We start from the raw sequence: 11312 nt of genomic DNA, 5'->3' as shown, positions 1-11312 counted from the left end.
AAAAAAAGGTATGCTTTTTAAAAATGTCATAGGATTGTTAGCTTGTTTTATGTTGTTATATATGTGTGTGTGTGTGTGTGTGTGTGTGTGTGTGTGTTTCCCATTTAACACCAAATCAAGTCCAATTACTGTGGCTTGGTATTCAAACCCTTTGACCATCTATCTGGTTCCTTTCTGATCTTCTCTCCCACACCCACCCCGCTTCTGCAGGAATCTATTTACTGAACCATCCAACTTGCAGCCCGCCTCAGCTCACATGCTTTTTATCTTTGCTCTGGTTTATATTACTTTTCTCCGAAAGGCTTCCATTTCTGCTTTTAATTTATACGGGCCGACCTAGCATTTTACCACCCGGCTCAAGCTCAAGCTTCATGGGCACCTCTCTTCCCTCTGGATTTTTCTAACAGCTTTTGTCTGAAACAATTTGTGGTTCTCAGAGTGTGCAGTGGTGTGTGGACATTTTTCTTATTATGCACAAGGTGTGCAATAAGATAAGGAGTCATCAATATTCAACCATTTTCAAACTAGGAGAGGGGACTAAAAAAAAAAGTAGCTAAAGAATTTAAAGAACGCAGTTAGGTAGGTGCTAAAGGAAGACATCCTGAGTATTGTCAATGGGCTTCAGAGACGCCATTGGGGAAAATGTCTCACCAAATAGACCATTTGTCTATTAGGAGAGAGGTCTTTTTGAAACTGTTGGGAGAACAGCAGATTGTGTGGGCAAAAGCAGCATTGTAGCGGGAGGAAATGAGGAATGAGAAAGTGGGGACCACAATACACTTGGATGTTTTCAAGAAGTGGGATTCTCAGAAGGACAGGGCAGCTAGTGGATGGAACCGGCAGGGCAGTTTTGTTCTGTTCAAAGAATAGGGGGATAATGAGTGTGTTCTGGGGATAAGGAGTTAGAAATTGATAATGGGGGAGCTGACTGAAGAGTCTGGGCCTGGCTGAGGTCCAGTGCACAAGGGCAGGAGTTAACCTTGAGAAAGAGTAAGGCTACTTTTTCTTGTGGGGAAGGGAGACTAGGGGAAGATGAAGGAAAGCTGCAGGGTAGTCATAATAGTGAGAGAAATGTGAGGGGAAACGTCTGCCTTTATAAAGGAAAGGCTAGGAAAGCCCAGTTTCTGAGGGCAGTCCAGATAGGCATCAGTTTCCATTCCTTCCTTTCAGATTTATTGAATGCTCTACCTGTGCCAAACATGACCGGGCTCTAGGGTCTGCAAAGATACAAGTTCTGGTTTACTTCTCGGGTTTGTTAGGTTAGCACTCACCTGAGATTTCGTTTTTTTACCCTTGTGGTAGACGTTAAGTAGAAAGCACAAATCAATTCGAAGGGTCCTTTGTTAGACCAGATATACTGGGTTGGAGCTTAAAGCCCCTGTGACAATCTCGCCCTGTTTGAAATAAAAACGGAAGAGAGGCCGAAATGGGGGAACATCTACATTAAAGGAGGAGACAGAAGTGAGTAAACTGAGGCTGTAAATCTTCAGTCTAGTAGGTGGGACTTCCCTGCCCACTTCAGATAGCAGTGTAAACGAGGGTAACAGCTCTTTAGTTTAAGCAATACTAAGTTCAGCGTCTCTGCTAAGTGTCTCTACGGCGGCCGAAGAGGACCAAACCTTGCCCAAACACGTTTCTAAAATACCTTTGTAACTGCCCAGGTCTCCAGACTTCGGGTCAGCAACACCTTTGCCCGCGATTTATTGATGAGAGGCGGGGAGAATTAGCTTTACTCTTTTGCAATTGGTCACAGGAGGCTGCGAGTCCCGCCTCCTGCGCTGCCACCGCTGACAGGCTTTCGGGACTGTCATTCGAGGACTCTCCGCCCCCTCAGCATGGCCCCGCCCTTTAATATGGCCCGGCTTCTGGGTGACCCCGCCTCCTACGCCGCCGCTAACAGGCTTATGGGGCTGCCACTCGATGAGCCTCCGCCCCGCTCTCCCTCCCTGGCATGGCCTCGCCCCTCACCGTGACTGGGATCTCGCGGGAAGAGCCGCGGGCACGGCGGCGGCTAGGCTCCCCGGTAGCGCGGCGAGCGGGCGGGCTCTCCTCACACGAGCGCTTCCTCACCCAGAGGCTGGAGCTGCAGCGGCGCAGGCCTGGGCCGCCGTGTCTCGGCCGCCCGCTTCAGTTTTTCTCAGGGCTCTGGGGAACGTTTGTCGGTCGACGCGCCTCAGGTGAGGGAGCTCGGCGTGTCGTGGCTGTGGAGGCGACCCGGGGGGCGGCCGTGGCCAGCGGGCTCGCGACGGGGGCGGCTCCCGGGAATGCGCGGCGCTCCGAGTGCGGGGATCTTGGTGACGCGGCGGGGGCCGGGGTCCCGGGGATCCTTTGGCTTTGGGGTGGGGGTGGGTGACTGCCCAGACGGTCCCGGGTCTCTGGGGTCGCGGGAGCGCTTCCTGTGTCCTGAGAGAGCCCGTGTGTTGGCATAGCGCGGTTCTGGGACTTGGGGACCATTTCTGGCGATCCTGTGCAGTTGGGGGGCTCAGGGTACAGTTTAGCCTTGTCCGGAGGGCACAGGGAACCCTATGAGCGGGGAGGGGTCCGCTTGGCATGCCTGGGATAAAGCAGGAGAATGTCCCGGTTCCAGAGACCTGGGTTTGTTTAAGGTCGCCTTGGGGTGACCAGACGATGCCCGGGTCCTTCCCGGGCAGGAACGGACTGGGTGGGTGTGGGTGGGGGCGGGAAGCGTGCACAGGGAGACCAGCATTTGTATTGGGGTTTCTGCTTCGCCCAGAGGGGGGCGGTAACTGTGCATGACGGTCCCCATTCTTTTTCGGGGCGACAAGGAGAGTGATCTTGCCGTGTGGGCGCGGCTCAGCGGTCTCTGGGTCTCGGGGGTGCCAGACCCGGTTTCAGGAGCCACCCCATGCGCTGCTTGTGGCTTTCGGTATCTAACGGTTTCGATCTCTAGATGAGATTTAAGTCAAGGCTTAGTTAGACGATCGATCGGGGCAGTTGCCTAGTTGGAGACACAGTGGCCTTAGCTCTGATCTCCGAAGGAGCGATACCGGACTGTCTGGAGTATCTGACGGTTGAGTGAGGATTTAGCTCCTGATGGTAGGGGCGGCTGTGCAATTGATTGGGCTTTCTGTTGTAGGTAGTGTTTAATGGTCCTGCATGGTTAAATCTGTCCGGAGTTTACCTGGGTGTTAGGTAGCCAGGAAGCATCCTTTTTAAAGCATTTGTGGAAGAGGGATAACTTTAATACACACACACACACACACACACACACACACACACACACACACACAGCCTATATGGTTTCAAGTCCAGATTTCTGCAAAAGCATCATTGGCAACCTGTTAAAGATGTCCTATAGAGCTCTTTTGGAGAATCCTGGTGCATCAGTTTTACCGTGGTTTGAATCTACAGAGTTTTTGAAGATTCTGCCAGACTTAGGTGGAACTTAAAATGACTTACAGGTATCTGCCTGTGAGTGGTTTAAAAATGTGTGTCAGAATGTCTGTTCATTTGCCTGAGAATTATTAGGCAGGCTAATGTCACCTTAGTCTAAGGAAACATTGCTGAGGTGCTTGTAAACAGAAAGTATGATAATAAGCAGGCAAATTGAAGTATCTTTGCTATGCCAGTCTTTTTCTTGTCATTTATGATCATCAAAACTGATCAATTGAGCAAGTATTTGTTTGAAATCAAAGCCCAAAACTCAGGTAGACCTCTATCTTCAAACTGTTTTTTGAGAGAAAGACAACTGATAAAATAGCCAAATTTCAGAAGCTTCAATTTCTCCCTCCTTCCCTCCCTCCCTCCCTTTATTTTAATAAAAAATAAATAAAAAATACATTGCAACGATGATGAGGAAAACAGTGTCTTTGGGAATCAGCATTTTTATTTCCTTAAATAATCTCCGAGTAATAATTGACATCTGTTGAGATAATCAGAAGCTGAGTTCTGTACCTTCAAAATTATTTTTTCAAAAATTAAATTATCAGTAGAGTTTGAACATTACGTAAATGTTGCCTCTTTGAAAATGTTTTTGTGATGTAAGCATGAAGAAAATCTGTAAAAACATAAATGGAACTTACCTTGTTTGCAGATGTACTTAGGAGGGGGCTAGATGACAGAGAGCTGTCTGATCTTAAACTTTAATAGTCCTTGAATTCATTTCAGTGAGCAGTGTTGCTCACGTGAACATTAGAGAAATCTAAAACTGAACACATTTTGTACACTGCAAGCTTGTAAACTATACAGGATTTACAGGCTTTTGTCAATGTTGCCACATTTGCCTGTTTGTACTAATGAAAAATAAAAGTATTTCAGTCACCTAAAAATATGGGAGGTAGATGGACAAGTGAGGTGGGAGCACGACAAGATAAAAATATGTTAAACTATTTCAAGATACTGTGTATTTGATTATATATAAGGTATTTGTGTGTGTGTGTGCTCTAGGCACATTTAATGGATGTGTTTTTCTTGTGAGGCTTATGAACCATAAAAATAGTTTTATAATTTCATTATTACAATGCTGAAAATGAGAGTACCAAAATGGGTTTTGGATTATCATTCAAAATTCTAGAACCATAATGTTGTATGCTAAAGCAGTTTCTAGAAAGGGAATTATGAGGCATCCATTTTAGCATCACTGTACTAGTCGTGTGACCTTTGATAATTCTTGATCTCTTGGGGCCTTGGTTTCCATGTGTAAGTATATATATAAATAATGGATGCAAGAGAAGCCTTGTCAATACTTTGTGCAGACCTCAGCTCCAGGGATTGTACTGCATCAGTTTTTGTGTTGCAGATTCTACAGTGTGACACATACAAAACAAAGAAAACGAGTGGCTTATTCTCAGGATATAACTAGTTCTATATAATTCATACATATACTTCCATATATACTTCCATATATTTCAGAAACTTCTTTATAGAGATAGGAAGTATTTAATTCTAGAATACACATTCATGAAGGTAAATGCTTTTCTTTGGATCATTTAGTTTCACATATTTCACTTATTTTTAGCATCTTTGTTTTTTGTATCTGATCCCTTACTGTGTGACAGAATACCCATGCAATAATGTTAGGTTCTTATTTAATTCTAAGGTAGAATGAGTGAGCTCTGTAGTCATTGGTCCTAGGCTTGCCTCTGAATTCCAGCCTTACACTGCTCTCAACATAATGTGGATCTGTTCATTGCACCATACTTAACACCCATTGTTCTTTAGCTCCAGGATTTAGTCCTGTCATTACAAGGTCTTTCATCATCTGTTTGACTCATCTGCATTTTCTCCACTGTACACCTCAAGCTCCAGTTGCACTGATGAGAGCTGCTTCCTGAATGAACCATTCTGTTTCCTTGACTCAGCCTGCAGTTAGATTCTTTCCACTGCTTTGCATGCCTTCTCCTCCTGCTGTAAAAACTACTGATTTTTTCATTCCACTTCACACTGTGCATTTTAGATCATCCTTCATCCTCTCTGGCCCTTCTTCCCCCTCCGTGGGTTATTCGCTCAGGTATTCTTGTTCATTCTTTCTGTAAGTTTATTTTTTACTGTAATTGTATATTTTTCTGGATTCAAGGATAGGTTTTTTTTTTTTTAATCCGTTTTTCTTGTTGACACATACAGGGCTCTCTACTTACATGTTCGGAATCTAGAACCAAGCACAGCAGCTTCATAATGTCCACGATTAGTTAGCCTCACATGTCAGGCTTGTCCTGCTCTCCTAAACTCAGCTTCTAGATTATTTTTTCATGCCTTACCCACAAACTGATATTAGAACTGTAGTTCTTAGCCTCAAATTAAGAAGTGAGACTCCCAGTACAATAGGAGTTAAGGTTATACAGTAAGATTTACAGGAAAAATTCGTAGAATTTTGAGGCAACTACTGTTCCGTAGCTCTTAGATTGCTACGAGGGATGCCAGCTTTCCAGTCCTGGACACAGGTGATTAATAAGTGCTGTACCTTGACTGCTTCTTACATGAAAAACAGTGTTTGCTAATGTGTGTGTGTATTTACATTGGCTTCATAGTTGCTTTCAATCCATTGCCTTTCATTTTCAAAGCAAATTCTAACATTAATGTGCTCTCAGTCATTACCTCCCAAGAGGTAGACAGTGAGGTCTGATTTATACCATGTTCTATGCTTTTTCATATGACTACACTGCTTTCTGAATTAGATTGCTTATTTGATGTTTTAAATTACTGATAGGTATTTTACTCATTTTATAAAATGAAAAGGTAGGTTATAAAGTTTGTCTATTTGGTACCCTCCCCCCAGTACCTCAGGAGGAGAATTTGTGATCACTTTGGCTTTAAAGACTAGCCACAAAGCTTTAGCATATGAGGATATCACATATGCAGTAGTGGTTGAATAGCTTCCTGAGAATCACAGAGCCTATCTGTAAGATAGCTTCTGCCAAACTAGTTGTGAACACTGATGTGAATCTATTATTTGAGCTGAGAATGATGGCCAATACCCATGAGCCTTCACTGAGAAGGCTGAGGGAGAAGGATTTTGAGTTTGAAGTCATCCTGGGCTAAATAGTGAGACTTGGTCTCAAAATAAAAAACCCTCTTATTTTAAAGGAATACTACTTGCCTGATTTTTTTCCCTCCAAGAAAAGTGATGCTGAGGATCTGAGTCTTAAGGACATGACTCAGAGAAAACCCTGAACTTCGATCATGTCATGTGGGCCTCCTTGGTGCTTTTACTCATCTACTTCCATATATTCCCTTCCTTTTTTTGTTCCTTAAAAAAAAAAGTTTCACAGATTACTGAGTTATTAGTATCAGGCTACCAATAATCTCTTATGTGCTTTGATATGTACCACCTCTATGTCAACTAAGAGGGCTGCAAAAATGGCATAAAACCAATCACTTTCCTGAAGGGACATAGTGTGTGGGTGTGTTCCAGTATTTAACTTTCTTAATGCTATGACCCTTTAACACAGTCCCTTATATTGTGGTGATCCCCAACCATAAATTTATTTTCGTTGCTACTTCATAACTGTAATTTTGCTACTATTATGAGTCTTAATGTAAAGATCTGATATGCAGGATATCTGATAGGTGACCTTAACCACAGATTGAGAACTGGTCTTCTGGTTCTTAGCCCAGGAATGATTTTGAGTGGTTAGCTTAATGAATTTTTATACATGTAACCACTAATCTGGTAAAGATACAGAATATCTATATATCATAAAACTTCATTCTCTGTCCTAGTTAGTACTTTCCAAAGGCAGTTTCCCTATCTCATCACCATTAATCTAGATTGTGTTTGCTGTTTGCTCTTGAACTTCGTTAAAAAAAGTGTTTTCTTAATAGTTTTATTTATTCAACCTAGTGTCTGTAAGATCCATTATTTTTGTTTGTTTGATTTGTTATTTGTGTTTTTGTTTTTTTAAAGGCAGGGTTTCTCTGTGTAATCCTGGTTGTTCTGGAACTCACTTTGCAGACTAAGTTGACCTCAAGTTTTTGTGTGACCCAGCTTCATTCATTTTTCCTTAAATTAGCAGTGGTTTATTTTTTGTTTATTACTATATGTTATTTCATTGCATGTGGACATACATACCTATTTTGTTGTTGGATATTTGGGTCATTGACAGTTCTTTGCTCTTAAAAACACAGCTACTGAAAAGTTTTGTACATGTGTTTTAATAGACATATAGATTCATTCCTTGGCTAGAATCAGTAGTTACTTTCATTTCAATATATTGGACACATAAGCACACATAGAGTCTACATAGAAGAGTCTGAGCTGCAAAAGCTTTATATAACTCTCTACACTGACAGTGCGGTATTTGTCACAGGTCACCTCTCTGCATGATCTCCAGAGTCCAGATGGTGCTCTACCTAGAAGAAGGCATGTCTCTCCAGGCCCTTGTCTTTTGCTTCTATCTCAGTCCCCCCCACCCCGAAGCCCCCACATTTACAGGGTAGAGAAAAGACGCTTATATTCCCTTTGGAGTTTCTGGAAAGATGCCAATCCCTATGCTGTCAGACTTGAATATTAGTTTTTTTTTTATTGTAATTTGATCAACAAAAGATTTTACTTTATATTTTGTATTATAATGAAATTGAGCATGATAAACTGATTTTTTAAAGAAAAACCAATTAAATGTTAAGATATTTATAAGAAAAAAATTTTGGTTTTTGTTTGTTTGTTTTGTTTTTCTTGTTTTTTGTTTTTTTTTTGAGACAGGGTTTCTCTGTGTAGCTCTGACTGTCCTGGAACTCACTCTGTAGACCAGGCTGGCCTTGAACTCAGAAATCTGCCTGCCTCTGCCTCCCAAGTGCTGGGATTAAAGGCGTGTGCCACCACCGCCCGGCTAAGACAGATTTTTTAAAGTTTTCCTCAAGTACCATTTTAGGGAATATTTTCAACTAGGAAGTTGGTTGTGTGGACCACAACTCATGAGTTGGCTAGCCTTTAACTCATAGATCTGTCTAAGTTGTGTACCACTACTCCTGGCCCATTTCCCCCTTAAATGGAGAAAAATTTTGAATGGTTATCACAAAAATCATGAAATTTCAAAGACCTAAGTCTCAGATGCAGTCATTGTTACCTCAGTTTTTATGTCTACATCTACGGATAGTAGATGTTCATGTGTATACATCCATTTCTCAGCATGCTCAGGGAGTAGTTATCAGTGTCTATGAGTAGTCTTGTATATGAAGTGGTATAGTGCCTATTTTCAGGATTCTTTAGATTACGTATATTAACTCCTAATACAGTGTAAAAACTATACAAACAGGTGTCAGACTCTTTAGAAAAAGAGAAAATAATGATTAGAAAAAAATCTATACATGTTCAGTGTAGGATTTCCCCCTCTATTATTCCCAACCCTGGGTTAGTTGAGTCCTCCGTGTAAAACCAGTAAATATGGAAGACTAACTATATATGTAATGTATGTGTGTACAAATGTTTATGTGTACATATAAATGTGCATTATATAATGGATGCATCCATACATATGTGTAAAGACTGAACATGCATATATATGTCGGAATATGAGATGAATTTTAGAGAACATTCATTTAAAATACTGTCTGCTTTAGAGGTGGTACAGTATATCATACTGTGTACTAAAAATTAGAAAGGGTCTAAAAATGATTAGTATCTGGCTACTGGCCCAGAAGGAAGAAAAGCAGGGTCTGGCAGCATTCGGCAGTGATTTTCTATAAGACAAGTGGCCATAGCTCTTTGTATTATTAGATCAATTCTTTGACAGTAGCGTTTCTGTTTATAGTACTGATTCAGTACCTCTGTTCTTTGAAGGAAAGCTGTGGATTCACATTCCGCCCCACCACTGGGGTGTGGGACAATTTTTTTTTTTTAAATTAGACAGTTGATAGCTAAAAGAAGCTATATAAAGTACAAAAGCTATTTGGTGGTATTCAGAAGAACACTTAGGAGGAAAACTGTATTAGACATTTTAGTCTTTCTTTGCTTGCAGTTAAAGAGTTTTAGCAGAATTTTCATGATATTCTTGGTTAACTGAGAAATTGAGATAGAAAACCTGCAAATAAAACTCATCATTTTTCTAAACTTATTTGCCTAATTAAAAAGCTAATCCGCCTTGGTATTATTTTAAAGTATATACTTTATAAGAATTTTGTGCTAATAATATAGAAGTAATTTATATCATACGTCAAAGATCTTTTTAAGCTTGACTTAAATGTGATTGCTGAATAAGTGATGTGAGCAGTAAGAGTCAGATGGGGAATGGAGAGATGGTTTAGCAATTAAGAGTGCTTGCACAGGGCCCAGGTTCAGTTCCCAGGACCCATGTCAGAGGGCTTACAACAAATTCCAGCTTCAGAAAATCTGATACCCTTTCATGAACACTTAGACATGCATGCCTATACTCTCATACAGAAGCAGGCACACACACATACACAGAAATAAATAATAAATAAGATAAATAATAAAATATACCTTTAAAAAAGTTGTACAGACATTGTATATTTTGTACAAAAATATTTTTTGTACAAAAAATTGGATTCTACAGTGTTGTAATGGTTTAGGGAGAAGATACTTGCTTTGTCAGTAAATTTTTTAAAAGTCTGCTATTTCTAAAAATAAAATTTGGGGATGACTTTATGATACATATACACCAACATTTGTGTATCATTGATTTGTTGACTTTGGAATTCTTTAAAATTTCATTTATAAATATAGCCACTGTGAACAGTAGTGTATCAATCTAATACAAAGTTTTCTTTTTTCTTTTTTTTTTTTTAAGGTAAATACTTAGGAGTAGTAATGGCTAGGGTCCAAGGTACATTCATGTTTTAACATTGTGGAGAAGTAGCATTATGATAAAAGGCCAATTTTCCTGATAATACAGAGATAACTTATAAATTAATAAGAGTAAAGAAAAAGCCAACAGAAAAATGGCAGAAACCATAAACATGCACTTCATGTCAAAAGAAATACAAATGATGTTAAGCATGGGAGGCAGCTCCTCAGAAGCTAAAGATATTTTAAGAAAACATTCTCTCTCTTTCTCTTTCTCTCTCTCTCCCTTCTTCCTTCCCTCCCTCCCTCTTCTTTTCTGTCTTCCTCCTTCCCTCCCCTCCCCCCTCTTGTGTTCAACTGTCCCCCTTCCCGTGTGTGTGTGTGTGTGTGTGTGTGTGTGTGTGTGTGTGTGTGTCTGCTGTCTGTCTGTCTGTCTGTCTGTCTGTGTTTGTACAGGTTAGAGAACAGCTTGTAGACACTGGCTGTTCTTCTTATCTTATGGATTCCAGGGGTTGAAATCAGGCCATTAGGCTTGGTGGGTAGCAAGCACCTTTCTCCAGTGCGTCATATTACCAGCTGAAAGCTAAAAAACTTTAAGGGACTGTTTCATGTTTAGACTGCAAGATAAGAATGCTTGGGTTTGTACATTTTTTTTTTTACTTGAAATGTAATCTGTAAGATCAAGGTTTTAAAAACTACTTTGTGATTCAGTTTCCTTGGCAATAAAATCGAAACATTAATATTTCCTTGAAGGAATGTAATGAGAAGTAGATGAGTTAATATACACGAAGCTCTCACAGCAATCCTTGAATGATTCTGAACCAGGCATGGTGGTTCAGATTACATGTCTGTAATCCTAGCATCAGGCAACTGACACAGAATCGTGACTTGGAGGTTATTCTTGGCTACAGAATGAGATCTGGTCTGAAAGAGCGCAAAGCAAACCAAGAAAATAGTTAATTACTGTTATCAAAGTACAGATTTAAACAAGGGCATTCTCACTCACCAGATTAAGCAGTAATGGGAAGGATGTATACAATCCCTTTCTGTACTATGGAAGCGTGCATGCACAGTTTCTTTCTGTACTATGGAAGCGTGCATGCACAGTTTCTTT

The 11312-nt window shown here is 40.7% G+C and overlaps 1 protein-coding gene and 1 pseudogene across 1 annotated transcript in view; both read left to right on the top strand.

Annotated features, from left to right (window-relative positions):
* Positions 1–1951: 1951 nt before the first annotated feature.
* The window catches only part of LOC114631908, a 32104-nt pseudogene continuing 22743 nt past the window's right edge, over positions 1952–11312 (top strand).
* The window catches only part of Glce (glucuronic acid epimerase), a 70026-nt gene continuing 60789 nt past the window's right edge, over positions 2076–11312 (top strand). The window contains exon 1 of the mRNA XM_028780307.1: positions 2076–2177. The gene's annotated coding sequence lies outside the window, so the exon portion shown is untranslated. The remainder of the gene's footprint in view (positions 2178–11312) is intronic.

The sequence above is a fragment of the Grammomys surdaster genome, unplaced genomic scaffold (genome assembly GCF_004785775.1).
Source record: "Grammomys surdaster isolate TR1022 unplaced genomic scaffold, NIH_TR_1.0 368, whole genome shotgun sequence".
Lineage (NCBI taxonomy): Eukaryota > Metazoa > Chordata > Mammalia > Rodentia > Muridae > Grammomys > Grammomys surdaster.
Note: the sequence above shows the minus strand (reverse complement) of the source record. Positions and strands in the feature narration are given on the sequence as shown.